This window comes from Nannospalax galili, unplaced genomic scaffold, assembly GCF_000622305.1.
Source record: "Nannospalax galili isolate Female #2095 unplaced genomic scaffold, S.galili_v1.0 scaffold186, whole genome shotgun sequence".
In the NCBI taxonomy this organism is placed as follows: domain Eukaryota; kingdom Metazoa; phylum Chordata; class Mammalia; order Rodentia; family Spalacidae; genus Nannospalax; species Nannospalax galili.
Genome location: NW_008358774.1, coordinates 6,626,090 through 6,631,100, shown reverse-complemented (window position 1 = coordinate 6,631,100; position 5,011 = coordinate 6,626,090).

Below are 5,011 nucleotides of genomic sequence, written 5' to 3'. Positions count from 1 at the left end.
TCACTGGGCATACTTCAGAAAGCCACAAGCCAACCTGTGCACATAATCTATAACCAGACGAAATAGGAATGGAATCAGTGTGAAAACATTCCTTATCAATGATGCCTGGATCGCAGAACCATATCATTAATAAATAGTCAGGCTTTAAATTCTTTAAAACCCTTATGCGCAGATGTTTTTTTCATAAGACATAATAACCTACTTAATGTTCAGCTCACTAGAGACATTAATGTCTAATTTGGCAGCTAAAACACAGACACGGAAGCACCCACACAAGCAAAGAACCACAGCTGTTGCCCTTGGTCAGTTAGGCAGCCGGTTGGAGCAGATGGCAGTTAACTGCAGACCTTTTGTAGACAGTCTGTCTTCTGTATGTGTGTTCATCTACAGTATGGTCTCCATTTTAAAGAGCCCAAAGAGGATGAAATTTCTACTTCACATTGCCATCCCTTCACCAGCAAGTCCCATTTGAAAATAGAAGGGTACCTGTTCTTACACTGGAAACAGCCACATGTGAACAAAGCCCAGAAAAAGGAATATGAAACAATAAATAACAGTTGGTGATTGAGTAATGGGATTGGGGGTGAATTTTGTTTTCATACTTAAAAAAAATACACACACACACACACACACACACACACATAGATATATATATATATATATATCTTCTCTTTTTTTTTGAGTCAGGGTCTCCCTGTAGCCCCAGCTGGCCTGGAACTCACTATGTAAACCAGGCTGGCCTTGAACTCACAGAGATTTGCTCCCTCTGCCTCCCAAATGCTGGGTTTAAAGGCACGCACCATCATGCCTGGCTATTTTGAAAATCCTGATAGATTAGTAAATGCTCATGCATGGAGAAGTTTGGTTATGTGAGCATCGATGAACTTTTTATTTTGTGTCAGCTGCGCATTGCCTTCATCCATCTTCATAAAAGCCTTATGGTAGGAATACACAGTCTAAACTCTTTGTAGCCACAGATGTCAGAATTGAAGGTGATGGTTATGTTTCAATCATGAGATCGCACTATTATACTTACTCAAAAATCATACAGTAGATTTTAGAATATGCTACAGTTAAAGACTGCTTTAATGACTGATAGATAATATGTTACATCAATTCTCAACTTTTACTGTCTTCCCTCAAGGCCTCCAATTTCTACGGCTAGGTCAGTTTCTCTAAAAGACTTGCTTCCTCCAGAAAGTTGGCTAATTACTTCAGTGGTTCTTCCTGAACACTTCTGATTGTTTTCCTTCCCAAACTCTCCTATATTGGTTCCCATACTAACGATAAAACCTTCTCTTCTAACTCCCCAGGACAACGTCAGTTTCTTTCATTCAAAAGCTTTCCTTCTCTTTTCAATGTCCCTAAATCCTGTCTAGTCTTCCAGTTTACTTCCTGCACTATTCAACAAAAGATGTCTACCCTGAACCCAATTTATTACAAGGTATTATCAGCTGAATATCCTTTATCTGAAATGCTTGGAACCAGAAATAAATTTTAGGAATTTCAGATTTGGGGAATTCTTAAATATTTACATATACATAATGAGATATTTTAGGGATGGGACTTAAGTCTAAACATGAAATTCTTAATATGTTTTATATACACTTTATAATATAGTCTGAAGGTAATTTTATGCAGCATTTTTAATACATCTGTGTTTTGTCTGACATGCCACATGAGGTCCATGTATGACTTTTCTGCTTATGGTATTATGTCAGCTCTCAAAAAATTTTTTTTCTGATGTTTTTGTTTGTTTGGCTTTTTGAGACAGGTTCTTACTATGTAGACCATTCCAGGCTGGCCTCAATCACACAAAGATCTGCTGCTGCCTCTGCCTCCTGAGTACTGAGATTAAAGACATGGGCCACTGTGCTTGGCAAAATTTCTGATTTTTGAGTGAATTTTAGATTTAGGGGCTGGGGTGCTTAACCTGTACTTTTGAATTCCTATAGAAACTTATTATATACACTCCTATTACAGCATAAGACAAAGAACCTTGGGTTTAAAAAAATACTTAATACATATTGGTAGCTAACCTGAGGACAAGCATTTATTTATCTCTGCTTCTTGACTGTAGACATAATGTGACCAGATACTTCAAGCTCCTGCCCAGTGACTTCCCCACCATCCAGATACTTCAAGCTCCTGCCTGATGACTTCCCCACTGTGACTGACCTAGAACTGTGAGCCAAAGCAAACCTTTCTCCTTTAAGTTACTTTTGTCAGGCTGTTTTATCACAGCCACAGGAAAAGAAACTAAGACACATACTTGGTATTTTTAACCAGATCAATGCCCCTTGCTACTTATTGTAATATTTATTTTATGTATTTCCTGACACGAGTTATATACCTCCACATTGTTAAATTATAATGACATGGTTTAGAGCAGGCACTGGGGACTTTTTAAATGAGTAAGTGTAGAGAATACCATGCCCAGCAGGGAGAATGATTCTGATTCCAATTTTGATATATTTTAATGAGAGTACTGTTGGCCAAGTCATTGAACCTCATCTTTAACAGGAGCTAATAAAGAGATGATCTTTTAATTCCGGAATGTCCTATATCTAGGAATGATCTATCTCATTCTATCAACAAGTTTTTGCCTTACTTTATTATCAAGCTTTCCCTTAAGAATTATTCTCCAGGATAATTTTGGAAATTCTTTTTTAGTAGCCCCTTCCCAGAGTTCACAGAGGGAATTGCTGAGACTGTTTGCTCCATATCCTTCTCCTTAGTTTTGACTTTGCTCTGGGGACTTCTTGGAAACTAGAGCACACTACAGCAAACTTGCAAGGCAGGCATCCATAGACAAGCTTCAGGGAATTTGACAGTCTGGCTGTGGGCTCAGCTGGAGAGTAAGTTAGTAAGACAAACATAAGAACTTTAACCTGAGCAGCAGACAAGGCTGAACTCTTGGATGCAGTCCAAAGCTCATACTTGAAAGTGTCTGCTCAGAGACATTTTGCATGGTCCAAGTTTGCATGAGCAAAGGTGGAAGTGTGGTTCTGGAGGTGGAGTGTGGGACGGATGTGCAAGAAGGAGTGCTTTAAGACCCAGTCTCCCTAATTTCCCTCATACACGCGCAGAAGAATAGCCTAGGTAATTCATATTCAAGTCCAAGCTGGTCTAAGCAAGTAGAGAAAGAAGAGAGCTCACTACGAGTGGGAAGTCAGGGCAATGTCCAGGAATGTAAGATGCCTGGGAAAGAAGTGGAGCCTCCTCACTCTGGTGTGGCCTACCAGCCTCGCCAAGACAAGGGCAGCCTGATTACTCAGGCCTCCAATGTGCAGAAAGGTAAGGGAGGATTCTGTTGTTGCCTACGGAACACAATCTGCCCTAAAGTCCCCAACATAGCTGTTTGCTGACCACAGCCCAGTGACTTCCCCACCATCCAGATATAGGGCATGCTGTGTGCAGTACTAATGTCCACAAGGGGCTTCTTAGGTCAAGTTCTGGGTCAGCATTCCTTGACACATGTCTGGCACCAGTTAAGATAGACTCACCATCCAGACCTGAGAGCAGCACAGTGATTAACATGGATCAATCAATTTCTCAAACCACCCAAAGAGACTGAAGTGGGAGCCTTTCTCTTCCGGTGACAAGTCCCTACTTACTGTGGAAAATTCCAGAAGGAGGAAACTGACACGGTGAGGGGGTGGAGAATGTGGCAGGGATCGGAACTTTCTTGTTTAAAGGAAGTTCTTAACAAGTACCCATCTGCCTTCAGGGAAGAAAACATCACTCATTTTAGTCTTTGCAATTCAGTTCTCATAACCAGATCCTGTTGTCAGCAATCTGTGTCCCCAACATTTCCTCAGCAACAGAGGGTCCAGGAGGACTTAGCTGCAAATGTCCTTTCTCAAATAGTATGATGATGACTAGGAGGAATCCGGATACCCACTGCACTTTATTTCTTTAGTGAGTAATTATCATTTCTTTGGCTATTTAAATGAATCTCTGAGTCAGATAGAGGACTCTGTAATGGTTAATCAGCAACAAGTAATTCTTGGGCACTTAACAATATTCTAAGCACTTAATCATACTGACTACTAATGAAGCTTATAAACCATTTAACAGGTCTGAAAGTGAATTTCTCTGCAGGCTTAGAGAGTATTAAGCCATTTGGATTTTACCAAACAAATATTATTCATGCTTTAATTCCTGGGAAAAGAGATTCAGAAAATGAGGTTAATACTCAGTTATCCTTTCCAGAGTCCAGCAATTACACATTCCATCTGGGAGGCAGGAGTTCAGCTTAAACGTTCTTCAGGTTATTCCTGAATTTACTGCATGTTAGTGACCTACTTCATCACAATTATACTGAAGAAAAGAGTAAGATTGTAAATGGAAGCCATTAAGGAATGGTTTTGCTTTAAAGCAGGTGATGAAAGTAAAGAAGTCACAGTTACTTTTTTTGAGAATTACTGACTCACAGGAAAATGAATTTAAACAAACCATTCTTTCATTTTGGTGCCTTTTCTTAGAAAACAAGAAGATCACTATAAATCAACTTCTCATTTATTTTTAAAATAAATGATGGAATGTTAGAACTGATTTAACAAATGTAGGAGTTGTAACAGAAGTTTTTAATTTGATAGCTAGAAGAGGTTAAAGAATAAAAGAGTGAAGGAGAAAGAGGAGCGAGAGCGTGTTACCATCTCTTTTCCAGATAAAACTCAATGCTTCTTTGTTTTAATAGCCATTCTTTCAAATAGGGAATGACAATCCTTTCCCATAATAGGCTGGTTACCAACTAATAATTTTTAAACCACCCACAGTCTCTGTTTCCTATTGTTTTCATTTAGATTTTCTTTTCTTCTTTATCAATGCTTTAAAATCATCCAGAATATTTTAAACTCATACCTGTACAACATAGGCAGGGGCCATTCGACACAGTGGTAGAGTTTGCTGACTGCTGTATTAGATTTTAGAAGACATATTGCCAGAATTCGCTCACTTGGAATTTTATATAGATTTTTGCAAGTGAAGGTGTTTTTGACATGGAAGC